Here is a 15705-nt window from a genome sequence, read left to right on the forward strand (position 1 = left end):
TAGACAACAGAGTTTTGGATTAGCAACTGTTTATAAAGAGTAGGGATTAAGGTGCTGGCCAGGAAAGACTGGAAGAATGTGATCTGGATGTGACAAAGGCATAAGTAATGTTCTTATTCTACTAACGGTGACCATGTCATATGGTACTGAGTGCCTGAAGTATCGGTCAGAAGGTCCCAATCATTTTCACAATACCTATATCACTCTGCTTCTCTTTTTCCCCTCCTTTGTAAACATGTCATGATTCCAGATTTCGTTGGTACTACCCCTAAAACCTAGGACAAGGACAATGGGTGCATGGAAATGCTGCCCCTTCCAAGTTTCTTCCCGAATCACATACCACTCTGACTTGTACATGTAAATTACAGTACATTCAGATCATAAAGTTAAATGCTGGAGCTCTCTACCTAACAGCACTATGGGAGCATGTTCAACACACAGCAGTAATTCAAGAAAAACACCCAGCATTAACTTCTGAAGGAAATAATGATGAGAAATAATTGTCAGCCTTGCAGTGATACCCACATCCCAAGAAACAATGAATCTAAAGTTATTTTTCTCGGGGTTTTGGTGAGCAAGTGCAATGAATACCAAGCAGGCCCAATATTTAACCATATGTACTGTCAGTGATAATGTCCCTACTTGGATCAGGAGGCCCAGGTTCAAGTCCCACCTGCTCCCAGAGGTGTGTAATAACGTCTATGAACAGGTTGACTCGAAAAATGGTACAATTGGTGAGCTCAATTGATAAGATGGTTAGTCTGTGCTACCAAAGAATAGCAACATGACAGGTCCAATTCGTGTTTCTGAGAGTGGAGGGTATTGGCAAACCATCACTAATAAAACTGTTCTGGATGAAGCATCAGCAGGCAATGGGAGCAAGGACCTACCTTTGGCCTAAATGATGGGTTCCCAGTACCTGATACAGAGCAGCGCTATGAATTATGAACATTATTTCATTAGATTCATTTTTATATATCCTCCCAGACCAATTATGCATACTGCCTTAAATCTGGTCAGTCAGGCTAGGGTGCAATCCAGGTCCAATAGCTACCCTCAGGTGCCTCACTTGAGTTTTTATTTTCCATGTTAACAATCATCTGTGCTCTATCCTAACTCTCAGGAGATATGCTGTCAGCTATGGATTAGTTGTTAACAATGTTGTGGGTTTACATCTCACTTGAGATTAAAGTATGAAAATCTAGGCTGTGATACTTCAGTGCAGGACTTAAAGAGAGTTGTGCTAAGCTGAGATTCTGTCTGCAACGTTCAAAACTCAAAAGATTCCCAGGCAAAATTTTGAAAATAATCGAGTGAGCTATCACCAGTGCTCTATCCAATATTAGATTGTAATCAACGTCAGTAAAATAAAATAAAATAAAATAAAATTTTCTGAAGAAGCGTCTAGGCCCGAAACTTCAGCTTTCCTGCTCCTCTGATGCTGCTTGGCCTGCTATGTTCATCCAGCTCTACACTTTGTTATCTCAGTAAAATAAAAGATTGTTTAGTCGTTTTCACACTGCTATTTTTGTGCACATTTTGGCTGTTGTATTTCTTGCACTACAAAAGAGACCACAAGTGAAAAGTATGTCATTGGTTGTAAAGTCCTGAGGGTGTGTAGGGAGCACAGTTTCTCTTTAAAACAATTCTTTGTTGTGTTTCTATTCACATTTGCAATGATCATTCCTTTCCGTACTCATGTTTGTTATGTGTAACATGAGATGTGACTATTCAAAGTAAAGTTTTGTTCTTCTGCTATCATATTGTGCTTTGTCCATCAAGTAGCAATAAATTATTCTGTAATTTTCAGTTCTGTGCTGCTGTGTGACATACTGCTTTCTTTTTACATACTTATTAAACTTCTTTCCAAAATCAATGGATTCTAAATTGTAGGCTGACAATACTTGCATGTTCCAACATTAATACAGCATCCATTAACTAATTGGTGGTAAGTTTTGCTAGCGGCTGCAGAGAAATTCTATCCTTCAGACTGCTCTATATTTTCGTTTGTTGGAAGCTGTTTCTATGAAGAAAAAGAAGAAAGCTGTAAGGACTGAACAAAGTTGTCTACATAAAATGCTCAAAGTAGTTCTTTACCTTTGCCACACAAAATGCACATTCCCTATTTCTTTACCATTTGTCTTTATAAATACTAAGTGCTTGCAAAAAAAGGTTTTACAGTGTTTCTAAGTGTCACTGCTGGCTAATCTCTTATGTTTTGAAGTGATGGCACGAGTATCGTTCGGTTAAGCCAGTTTCTGTATCCATTGTGTTTCCATATCACTGTTTTTGTTCAGGTAATGGTCCTCAAGTCAACGGTTTAAGTCTCTAGAGAATAACCAGCAGCAACAGCTGCAAACATTATGTACAAATAAAATAAAGGCAAGGATTAGAGTGCAATAGTTCTGAGCAGAAGCTGTAAACAATAGTTGCGTCTAAAGAAAAGTCTGCTCATTTAAAGATTCAACCTTATTCAATGACCAATGCAAGTAGATGTCAAAACCAGTAAAATCTGTGCAACATAAACATTCTACATTATTTATGCTTTTTTTTGTAGAAACACTTCTGAATGTGGGGCAGAACATACTAGGTAAGATAAACCAGGGTGCTACATTCAGTCTTCCAAGCATTGTTGCTCAGCAAACATTTCAGTGATGGTGAACCATGCTGGGTTCATGAAATGAGTATCCACCCTGTTAGTTCATTTTTACACATTGTTTTCTTAAATAAATAAACCTCACTAAGTGGCACCATCCTGTATCCCTATAAAAACCTCCAGCAGCCAGATCAGTCAGATAAATTCTCCATTCTCAGATTTTGGCCTCATGCGCATCCTCCCTCCTGTACCAGTCCACAATTAGTGGCCATATACTTAGCTGATGTTTGGATATGCACTTCTTAGACAAGTTGAGACTCTAATTAAATCCTCCTCATCAACCAAGTTTTTCGTTATATTACCTAATACCTCCTCCTTTGTCTCAGCATTCATTTAATTTCATTTCATTTCATTCTGTTATATGAAGTGGACTGCATAACTGATCTGTGAGTAAGAAACAGTTAGGTCATTGTGACCATGAAATAGTCTCGTGAAATTTGAAAATATAATAGGATAATGAAAAATCAAAGATGATGATTGACTGCAAACCAGCAAAGTTCAGTGAGATAAAAAGATAACTGTCCTAAATTAACTAGGCTAAAAGGAACAGAAGTAGGTTGACAGACCAACTGTGAGAAATATTGACATAGGAAATAGTTACTATGTAATATAGATGGTTTCTATGTGCTGCTAACGGGGGAGAATGGAGCAAAAGATAGATTTCTGTTGGTAACTAAAATAAGCCTGAAACATCACTCAAAAGGTAGAAGATAAAGCTCAATGGGTGGAATTATCCACTCTCTTGAATGGCCTTGGCAGTGACGAGACAGTTGGGAAAATTTGGTGAAAATGACAAAATTGGAATCTTGACATCATGGAACAAAGTTTGCATTTTTCCTATAAAGTTCAAATGGTGAGGTCAGAATTTCACTAATAAACAACGACTATCTTATTTCTATGCATTCGCATTTCATTAGCTCAGTTTGCCTCCCTTATATGCAGCTGCTTCCAGTTCTCCTGTCTCTCCCCAAGAAACTAGACACAGCCAATTCTAGCCAGGAAAGCCAGAGCAGTTACCACCAGCTGCAACTGATCACTTGCCTCTCTGGGCTTTCTTCTGACTCTGCTTTCATCACGTTCCTGTATGCCTCATGGACACCGTCCACTTTCACCCTTCATCTGCTTAAACTGATACTGGCATTCCACCAGCCACACAACATAACTATGCCTATTTTTGGACCAACTCCACATCATTTTAGCTCTGAGGATATCCAAATTCTTGTGCTAAATCACGGCAAGTCCTGTTCATGTATTGCCTTGAGATTGTTGATCTATACTGACTTCCCTTTAACTGGACATCAACATTGATATTCTTCTTCCTGATTTTAGTCAGACTGCCATTGGAACCATGTCTTTTCGCTATGAAGTTGTGCAATTCCCCTCCTTAACTTCTCAAACTCTGTTCCTCTCACCCCTCCTTTCAGGTGCTCCTTAAAACTACTGTTTTAACAGATACCAAAATGTGGAGCTGGATGAACACAGCAGGCGAAGCAGCATCTTAGGAGCACAAAAGCTGATGTTTCGGGCCTAGGCCTTCATCAGAAACGGGGGATGAGGAGAGGATTCTGAAATAAATAGGGAGAGAGGGGGAGGCAGATCAAAGATGGATAGAGGAGAAGATAGGTGGAGAGGTCAAGAGAGTTGCAGTGGGAGAGAGATCCCCTGAGGTTGGTCCGGAGGGAGGGCATCCCTGGAAGTGGTTTCGCAGTGAGGTTAAAATTGTGATCAGAGATAATGGGAACTGCAGATGCTGGTCTCCACCTATCTTCTCCTCTATCCATCTTCGGTCCACCTCCCCCTCTCTCCCTATTTATTTCAGAAGCCCCACCCCATCCCCCTTTTCTGATGAAGGGTCTAGGCCCGAAACGTCAACTTTTGTGCTCCTCTGATGCTGCCTGGCCTGCTGTGTTCCTTCAGCTCTGCACCTTGATATCTCAGACTCCAGCATGGGCAGTTCCTATTATCTCCAAGTATGATATCTTGTCTTCCTTTTATAATTATGTTGAATCAAGCTTGCCTTTGTTCAGTCAGAAGAGCGTTGATCCCATTTTACTACATGGTGATAACAGTGGTCAAAGCCACCCAACCAGAGATGGTCGTTAAGGGACTTATAGTGAACCCCAGTGACGGTAAACATGAGACGCAGCCATAAACCCAGAGGTGAGGAAAATAGCCAAATTGCAACACAGAATTTGTAGGAGTTAACAATCAATGGACTCTGAGACATACATAGACACTGGGCTGTGAAATGGGAAAACCTGGTCATAAGAAAGAGCAGGAGGAAGCCCAAAGCAGAGTACGCAATTAGGAAAAGGAAGAAGTCAGTTGGCCACTTTAAGTAAAGTAGTACAGATACAAAAGTGCTTAAATAGATGGGAACGAACAAACACTCAGAAAATACAAAATCAGCAAGCCACAAAGAACTCTGCCAATGAAACCCAATCCAACCAGTTTTGGAAGGTTGCGAATGACAAGGGTGAAAATACAGCAGGAACACAAAAAATTAAACACAGCCACCATCAGTCTGCAGAAGTCCCAGCAGTAGAGGGGCATAATGAAATCTTCCAGAGGAATGTGATGAGCTCACAACAAGAATTTGACTCCCTTGATGGTGCAGCCCTGTAGGGCTAATTTTGGCATGCAGAAATTAAAGTATATGGCGGAAACACTTGTTTAAAATTACGTACTACAGAACCCTTTTGATCCTTTTGGATGCTACATTATGAATAAGGCAATCTTTGGAACACCCTTCATTTGGGGCACAGGAAGTACAAAAATGAGAATAAGGTGTCAGTTCTCATCACTACAATTATGAAGAGATTATGGAGAATTTGTAATTCCTAATTATTGCAATGCTTTACTAAACAAGAGCTATTTGCACAACCTAAGTCATTCTTTGGCTAGCAGGCACCAAAATTGCTTCCTTCCTATCATTGCAAGAGTGTGGGGAAGACCCGAAACAAAAACTGGAAATGATGGAAAAGGGTGATGCTAAAGAAGTTGGTGGCCAGTGACTTGAAGACATTCTGACTATGGTTTATTCATCCAGAATATGTTTACAGAGAAGGAAGAAAGCACACAAGTCATTCATTTATTTAAATCTGAAGCTGTGGAACTTCCTACACCTTATTGGTCAGAAAATACAAAGCAACAACTGAAATCACAGTTATATCCTCGCAAGAAATTTTGGGAAGCAAGAAAGTAACCTCCCTTTAGTTTAATTAGTAATGAAAGCAATGGAAGCTTCAGAAATTTCTACAGCCAATAAAGTAGCCATTAAATTTGTGAAATCAGGAATCACAGAGTTAGAAAGACATTTTAAATCACGAAAGGAAGATATCTCAGAGTTTTAAAGCATTTTCAAGACCACTGAAGCTTCACTCAATGAGGATGGCACCATGACTGCATTGGCTCGAGAGAATCGTATGCAACAAATTTTTGCAATCATGAGCTTGACATGTTTAAAACATCAAACCTCAGCAAAAGCGTACGAATAGAAAATGCAACAACATCAAGTAGCTGATAAGAAATTATCCAAAGAGAAACATCCTTAAATCCAACGTAGCTTATGTTAATGCTGTAAGTGAAGAAATTATTGATCTGCATTGGTGACAGCTGGAACATTCAAGAGAAGCCCATCAGAAGGGAAAGAAGGTAAAGAAGTGACAGTGAAGGTGACACTGAAGGAACAGCAGTATATTTCCAAGTCAGGATGGTGAATGACTTGGAGGGAAACTTGAAGGTGGTGGTGTTCCCATATGTCTGATGTCCTTGTCCTTCTAGAAGGATGTGGTTGTGGGTTTGGAAAGTGCTGTCTGAGGATCTTTGGTGAATTTCTGCAGCGCATCTTGTAGATAGTACACACTGCTACTCCTGAGCGTCGGTGGTAGACAGAATGGATGCTTGTGGATGTAATGCCAATCAAGTGGACTGCTTTGTCCTGGACGGTGTCAAGCTTTCTGAATGTTGTTGGAGCTGCATTCATCCAGGCAAGTGGGGAGTATTCCATCATACTCCTGGATGGTGGACAGGCTTTGAGGATTCAGGAGGTGAGTTACTCGCCACAGTATTCCTAGCTTCTGGCCTGTTCTTGTCGCCACTGTGTATATATGGTGAGTCCAGTTGAGTTTCTGGTCAATGGTAACCCCCAGGATGTTGATAGTGGGGGATTCAGTATGGTAACAACATTGAATGTCAAAGGTTGGTGGTTAGATTGTCTCTTATTTGAGATAGTCATAGCCTGGCATTTGCATAGCTTGAATGTCACTTGCCATTTGCCAACTTAAGCCTGGATATTGTCCAGATCTTGTTACATTTGGACTGCATCAGTATCTGAGGAGTCATGAATGATGCTGAACATTGTGCAGTCATTGGCGAACATCCCGACTTTTGACCGTATGATGGAGGGAAGGTCATTGATGAAGCAGCTGAAGATGGTTGGGCCTAGGACAATACCCTGAGGAACTCCTGTGGAGATGTCCTGAAGCTGAGATGATTGACCCCCAACAGCACGGTCATTGTTCCATGTGTAGATATGATTCCAACCACCGGAGAGTTTGTCCCCTGGTACCCATTGATTCCAGTTTTCCTTGGGTGCCTTGATGCCACACTCGGTCGAATGCAGCCTTGATATCAAGGGCTGTCACTAAAAGAAGAAAACAAGGTGGGACAGCATGGTGGCTCAGTGGTTAGCACTGCAGCCTCACAGCACCAGGGATCTGGGTTTGATTCCAGCCTCGGGCAACTGTCTGTGCGGAGTTTGCATGTTCTCCCCATGTCTGCGTGAATTTTTTCCAGGTGCTCCGGTTTCCTCCCACAGTCCAAACATGCGCTGGGTAGGTGGATTGGCTATGCTAAATTCCCAGTAGTGTTCAGGGATGTTTAGGTTAGATTGGTTAGACAAGGGAAATGTAGGGTAGGGGAATGGGTCTGGGTGGGATGCTCTTTGGAGTGATGGTGTGGACTTGTTGGGCCAAATGGCCTGTTTCCATATTGTCGGGATTCTATGAATCTATTCTATGAAGGCGCAGAGATGGAGAATATTTGGAGATGGAATTTCAGAGTTTAGGGCCTGGGTTACTGAAGTCATAGGCAATTGATTAAAATTGGAAATGTTCAAGAGGCCAGTATTGCAGGAGGATGATGGATATCGCAGATGGTTTGGGGCCAAAGGAAACTGCAGAAATCAAGGAGCAGTGAGTTCATACAGTCTGGAATTAGGAAAAGCATGAATGAGCAATTAGCTGAGATAGAGTCAGAATTGCGAAACATTACAGAACTGGATATAAACAGGCTGACTGATAAGTGGTCAGAAGTTCATTTCAGATCAAGGTTGAAATCAAATTTGCAAATAGTCCAACTGAATTTCAAACAGTTGCCAGGATGCAGTTGGTATCTAGTGAATGAAGTTTGTAGGAGGGATCAAAGGCCCTTGAATATTCCAAAATATCTCCCAGGTTTTTAATTATTTTTCACTTGGCCCTTGAATATTCCAAAAATATCTCCCAGGTTTTTAATTATTTTTCACAAATATAGTTAATTTTAATGTGCAATGAACTGGATTTGATCAGGGACCTCAAAGTAAAGGAGCCATTAGGAGGTAGTGACCATAATATGATAAGCTTTAATCTGCAGTTTGAGAGGGAGAAGGGAGAATCGGAAGTGTCAGTATTGCAGTTAAACAAAGGGAACTATGGAGCTTTGAGGGAGGAGCTGGCCAAAGTTCAGTGGTACAATACCCTAGCAGGGATGGCAGTGGAACAACAAGGGCAGGTATTTCTGGGTATAATGCAGAAGGTGCAGGATCAGTTCATTCCAAAGAGGAAGAAAGATCCTAAGGGGAGGCGGGGGCAGCCGTGGCTGACGAGGGAAGTTAAGGACTGTATAAAAATAAAAGAGAAGTATAACATAGCAAAGATGAGTGGGAAGCCGGAGGACTGGGAAGCTTTTAAAGAGCAACAGCGGATAACTAAAAAGGCAACACACAGAGAAAAAATGAGCTATGAAGGAAAACTGGCCAAAAATATAAAGGAGGATAGTAAAAGCTTTTTTAGGTATGTGAAAAGAAAAAAAATGGTTACGACTAAAATTGGGCCCTTGAAGTTAGAAACAGGTGAATTTATTATGGGGAACAAGGAAATGGCAGATGAGTTGAATAGGTACTTTGGATCTGTCTTCACTAGGGAAGACAGAGCAATCTCCCAGATGCAGTAGTGGCTGAAGGACCGAGGGTAATGGACGAACTGAAGGGTATTTATATTAAGCAGGGAATGGTGTTGGATAGACTGTTAGGTCTGAAGGCTGATAAGTCCCCGGGACCTGATGGTCTGCATCCCAGGGTACTTAAAGAGGTGGCTCTAGAAATTGTGAACGCGTTGGTAATTATTTTCCAAGGTTCTATAGAATTCAGGACAAGTTCCTGCGGATTGGAGGGTGACAAATATTGCCCCACATTTCAAGAAAGGAGGGAGAGAGAAAACAGGAAATTACAGACCGGTTAGCCTGACGTCAGTGGTGGGAAAGATGCTGGAGTCAATTATAAAAGATGAAATTACGACTCATTTGGATAGCAGTAACAGGATAGGTCAGAGTCAGCATGGATTTACGAAGGGGAAATTGTGCTTGACTAATCTTCTGGAATTTTTTGAGGATATATCTATGAAGATGGATAAGGGCAAGTCAGTGGATGTAGTGTACCTGGACTTTTAGAAAGCCTTTGATAAAGTCCCACATAGGAGATTGGTGAACAAAATTAGGGCATATGGTATTGGGGGCAAAATACTGAGGTGGATTGAAAATTGTCTGGCTGACAGGAAGCAAAGAGTAGTGATAAACGGGTCCCTTTTGGAATGGCAGGCAGTGACCAGTGGGGTACCACAAGGTTCGGTGCTGGGACCGCAGCTGTTTATGATATATATTAATGATATAGACGAAGGCATTAGAAGTAATATTAGCAAATTTGCTGATGACACAAAGTTGGGTGGCAGTGTGAAATGTGAGGAGGATGTTATGAGAATACAGGGTGACTTGGACAGGCTAGGTGAGTGGACGGCTGCATGGCAGATGCAGTTCAATTTGGATAAATGTGTGTTTATACACTTTGGTGGCAAGAACAGGAAGGCAGATTACTACCTAAATGGAGTCAAGTTAGGTAAAGGGGAAGCACAACGAGATCAAGGTGTTCTTGCACATCAGTCAATGAAAGAAAGCATGCAGGTACAGCAGGTAGTGAAGAAAGCTAATAGCATGCTGGCCTTCATCAAGAGGAATTGAGTATAGGAGCAAAGAGGTCCTTCTGCAGCTGCACAGGGCCCTGGTGAGACCACACCTGGAGTATTGTGTGCAGTTTTGGTCTCCCAATTTGAGGAAGGACATTCTTGCTATTGAGGGAGTGCAGCGTAGGTTCACAAGGTCAATTCCCGGAATGGCGGGACTATCGTATGTTGAAGATTGGAGCGACTGGGCTTGTATACTTTTGAGTTTAGAAGGATGAGAGGGGATCTGATTGAGACGTATAAGATTATTAAGGGATTGGACACTGTGGAGGCAGGAAGCATGTTTCCGCTGATGGGTGAGTCCAGGACCAGAGGACACAGTTTAAAAATAAGGGGTAGGCCATTTAGAACAGAGTTGAGGAGAAACATCTTCACACAGAGAGTGGTGGACATATGGAATGCTCTGCCCCAGAAGGCAGTGGAGGCCAACTCTCTGGATGCTTTCAAGAAAGAGATAGACAGAGCTCTTAAAGATAGTGGAATCAAGGGTTATGGGGATAAGGCAGGAACAGGATACTGATTGTGGATGATCAGCCATGATCATAATGAATGGTGGTGCTGGCTCAAAGGGCCGAATGGCCTACTCCAGAATCTATTGTCTATTGTCTGTTGTCACTGTGCAGTCCTCTTTGTCAGGTTGAAAAGTGCTCAACAGCTATCTAATGAAAGGAATGTCAGAACAACTCTGGGCTGCTACCCTCCAAATGTTCTGTTTCTGAATATTACCTCTGATCATGCCTTATCATAGTTACATGAATTAATAAGAAATTAATGGCGAGCTGTGCATGGAATACTGTCATAAAGTTCACAATTAAACAACCAGTGCTCCCTGTGTACTCAAACTGGGTGAAGTGGTGGGTTGGTCAGCAAACAGATGGTTGGGCTATTACAAGGCTGGAAGACAACTGATGAGCTTGAATAATGTCAAAAACCATTTCTAAAAACAAGTTATTGGTTCGTTTATAAGATGTTCGGTTATATTATAAATCACTTTGTTCCCCATCTGTTAATTACGTATCTATAAATGTTGAGCTATTTATAAATTGGATGCAAAATGAGATGTACAACAACACAAATATAAGTGGATCAAATAATAATTGTGACCCCTGTATTATATTCTCGTCCACAATTTAGTGCCACTCCAAGTAATGCTAATTCACCTTTTATTTATAATTAATAGAAAGCAGTCGCATGGTTATATGGATCATCGTGGTGCAATAAACTCTGTTGCATTAGATAGAACACAACTTTGGAGCAATTTCTCATTTTGTTGTTTATCTGTCTGGAGATTTCTGCTACTCTTAATGATGCATCTTGCCCCAACTGAGATGACAACAATTTCCTTTGCTTCTCCGAAGATCATTCATAAGCTGGCTGCTCGGAGCTCTAGAAAAGGAAACTTTCTTCATTTGCAGGATGTAGGCTTCACCACAAAGGGTAGAATTTTTTGCTGATCTTTAATTGTCATTGAGAAAATAATTTAATAACAAAATCCATTCCGTGGTGATAAATTTTTAAATTATTAGTTTCTGTCGCTTTTCCTAAATTTTCTTTTTATTTTCTCTACACGCTAAGCCAGGTTTTCCCCAAGTCTAATGCAATTCCCTCGTCAGAAATATAGGTTAAGAACCTGTTGTCAGAACTCAAAGTACCAATTCAGTTGTAGGAAACAGTTTGAAATAATTTGACAGTGAAAAAGATACCAGGGTTAAGTTTTAGAGAGAGAAGAATTCACTGAGAGACAAGCATAATTAGCATAAAAACCAATTCAGTTACGGAATGGATCATTGTGAAAGTGTAAGTGCATTAAAATGTGTGTGTGGTCCATTTGCACAAATGTCAACAGTGCAATAAATATGTTGGTGAACTGTGAGGACATGTAATTACATGGAATTGTGATGCAGTGTCAATAAAGCTCCAACAAGGCGCTTAATACTTTGGGGTGCAATTCAAGAAGAGTGTAATTCTGACTTCTTGTAGACTTTTAGTTGAATTGAAAAGGTGAAAATTGAGTAAACCCAACCATTCATTAAGCCATTGCGAGATTCTAGCATTGGTGACAACATAAAGTGAAAAGCCAAGAAAGAACAGAAACTGAATGGCAGGAGGAACAACACTGATTTATTGAATTCAAGTTGAGGGATATGTCCATAGTCCCTTGTGGAATAACGCTAATTATAGATAGATTAATAATAAGTCAGCAATATTTCTCTGGAATCCCTTGGTGCTAATGGAAATTACCTTTATTCCTGGAAATGCTTGGCGCTTCTTTTACCAGTAGAGCTGAACTTAATGTGGGGCCATTTCTCCAGATTTAATAGATTTCACTTGTTAATGATTTTTAAAAATATCAATTGTTTTAACATGGTTTTCTGAAAAGTCAGTTGAAATTAGCGGAACTTAATGGCACTGACTGCTTTTTATATCATGCAGGCATGTAATAGAACAGGAAAAGAAAATGCTCCTTTGTATATAGTCACATGAAAGGAAGAATTGTTAATGGATAAGCATTTTATGTACAATACTAACAATCTAACTGTAATAACTCAGGAAGCCCAACTGGAAAGGAACGTCATTTATGGTTGAACACAAAAAAGGAACCACTACTCATGGTGTAACTATTCTAGTTCCAGCATGGGACAGATAGTTCTGCAGACCTATCCCTGAGTCTGCTTTGTAAAGGACTCAGGTGATGTGTTCCAGCTGGGCTGGCCATTCCCTGTTACCAAGGAAACTCATACCCGATGAGTTCCATGAGGAGATAAATTAATAATTCCAAAAGCTTTGTAGGGTTTATCACATTCCTCACCCTTCAAGCCCAAAGGTTCACCCCTCATTCCTATGTTGCTGGGCCCTCTTGCATCGCTTTGTACATGGCCCCATTCCTGGTGCTTTTTGGAAATAGTCAGTGGGGGATTGGGGGGTGTGTGGTGGGGAATTTAAATAAGTGAAGACCATCAAAGAGCTTCTCAGTTGCACTCTCCAATTGGGCTACTGTTGCTTCTGCCGCCATCTCTGAGCCTGAATCCTGCTAGTCCTCAGGACTGACTCTTGAGATTTTATTGGGTGGAGTTGGTTCACAAGAATCTAGTGATTGCGTGCCTTTCGAAACAATTACTTCAGTTGAGGGTTGCCATTGATAGAGGTGCTTTTTTGCAGTCTTCTCTCCAGTTTCAACTGCGTATGACACCAGTCCCATTTTTTTATGGATAACACCCAGATTCCACGGACAGCGATCACTGAAGATCCTTATATGGGCCGTAATTTAAACTTTCTGTTTGGCCCCTGTTTTGGGCTTCATGATAAAAGTCAATCTTGCCACCCAAGTTTGGGAAAGTCAGGCTAAACGTAGTCAGAAGGCCTTACAATAGTTCCATCAGGGCTACCCTCATCGTTATATGTGGCACCAATCTCTAGTTGAAGAGAAAAACTGCAAGCTTTGTTTCAAAAGAACCTGCCCTTTGCTTTCTCATACTCATTTTGAATACCTGGGTCACCTGCTTGGCCAGACCATTTGAGGAGGGGTGTTAGGATGCCATGCAGATGCACCCTATCCCACTTGTCTTCATAAAAGTCTGAAACTCACTGCGGGTAAATGGGTCACATTGTCTGTTTCAAGGATGTCAGGTGTGATGTGCATATTTCTCTGGTGTTGTAAGACATAGTAAAGGCCAGTTGATGCACATCAATCCATTTTGAATAGATAAGGATCAAGAACATAAAGCCCATAAATGGCCCTGTTAAATCTGTATGTACTCGAACCCAAGGTATCGCTGGCCATTTCTGTTGGTGCTGTGAGTCTGCTGGAGGGGCCTGCTGCTTTTTCTGGCATGTTTTGCACTGACTGACCAGGCCACCAAACATTGCTCCTTGTGAGCAGTTTCATTAGAAATTTCTGGGTGATCATTGTGCAATTCTTGTCGTATTGGTTGCTGACTAGACATGGGACAGTCACTCGGACTCCCCTAAGATAATGTTGTGTGATATGCTCCAGTCCTCATATTTTGAGACAATAGGGTTTCAACTTTTCCATAAAACATGCTTGTGATCCTCCATTTAGGATGATATGATGTCCTTCATCAACGTAGGGTTCTTTTGGGTCCATGCCTGGGTTTGCTTGGCAGATACTGTCAAAGTGTCCATGAAGTTCAAAGTAACAATGACTTCATCCACCTTTACAGGAGAAGGTAGGCTGGTGGGTAGTGACAGACAGCTCACGGTATCAGCATTGGCTACATGTCTCCTTGTATGACGATCCAAGGTATATTCATAGACACCTAATAACAGTGCCCATCACTGGATTTGACCTGATACAATGGACAGAATCACTTTGCCTTCCTTGAAGAGGCCCACAGAAGGTTTGTGATCAGCTACAATGGTAAAGTATCAACCGTAGACATACTGGTGGAACTTTTTCACCATGAGTACCATGGCCAACCCTTCTTTCTCGATCTGAGCAATTTTCCTTTCTGCGTCTGCCGGGGGTCATGATGCGTACGTGATTAGACATTCTGTCTCAATGGTGCAATAAATGACCTCCATTCTATAGGCAGAGGCGTCACGGGTTAAAATGAGTGTCTTGGGAATAATAGTTTTATATATTTGTTGACAGTAGTTGTTCGTTGATATTTGAAAAGGCTTTCTGTTCTGGCATTTGCACACCATTTTTTTTTAAACCAGGACATGGAGGGGTGCCAATGAGGTTGCTGGGTTGGGTATGAATTCCCTATTGTAAATTATGAAACCCAGAAAAGACTTCAACCCTGTTTCTTGGAATCAGAACCCTTTTTAATAGCCTTCATCATTTCTTTGAGTCATCCATCCTTGTCAACTCTGTAGCTGAGGTGCAATACCTCATTTACCTGTAACACACAAGTTTCCCCTTTTTAGCTAGGTGCCAGCTGCAGCACTTCAAAACCTCCTTCAGACTCTCAAATGTTCTTTTAAAGTAACCCCTCAGATTAGAACATCATCCAGATAGAATAGCACCTTAGGCATCTCTTGGAGGCTCTCCATCACCCTTTGTAGGATGGTGCAAGCTGAAGGCAAGCACATGTAATCACAGTCCTTTTTGAGTATTTGTAGTGACGTACTTCCTGGATGACACCTCAAGTCCTGGTTAGACATAGGTGTGGCTCATATCCAATTTGGAAAAAATGTGAACCCTCCACAACCAGATTTGGTACAAGTCTTCCATTCGTGACATATGGTGTCTGTCTAAGCAGGAAGATGTGTTGACCCCATCAGCTTATAATCACCACAGAAACAAACCAAGTGGTCAGGTTTTAAACCTGGGACTACTAGAGTGGCCTATTCAGTCATTGCACTGGACATATGATGCCAAGTTTATCTACATATCCCAATTCATTCTCTACCCTGGTATCTGGGGTATAGGGGACTGCCCATGCTTTGAATTATTTAAATTAGGCCTCTGGGTCTACATAGATCTTGGCTCAGCACTGTTTATTTTCCTGAGACCCTCTTGGAAGGTTTTAGGATACTTCCTGATGACTTCATATATGTTGTCAGTTCCCATTTTGAAGATCTGTTGCCAATCCAGGTGGACTTTGTGTAGTCAGTCCCTTCCCAAAAGGGAAGATGCCCCTTGCACCACCATTAAGGGGAATGGGACTGTCTGTTGCCCATGTGTAACTGGGGGTCAGAGTGGTCCCAGGAATACATAAGGGCATTCCAGTGTGTGTGACTTAAAGCAACATGCCCCATCAGAGTCTCCCAAAGGTTTTTTGCCCAACAATAGACACTGTGACACCTTTG

The sequence above is a fragment of the Stegostoma tigrinum genome, chromosome 9 (genome assembly GCF_030684315.1).
Source record: "Stegostoma tigrinum isolate sSteTig4 chromosome 9, sSteTig4.hap1, whole genome shotgun sequence".
In the NCBI taxonomy this organism is placed as follows: Eukaryota; Metazoa; Chordata; class Chondrichthyes; order Orectolobiformes; family Stegostomatidae; genus Stegostoma; species Stegostoma tigrinum.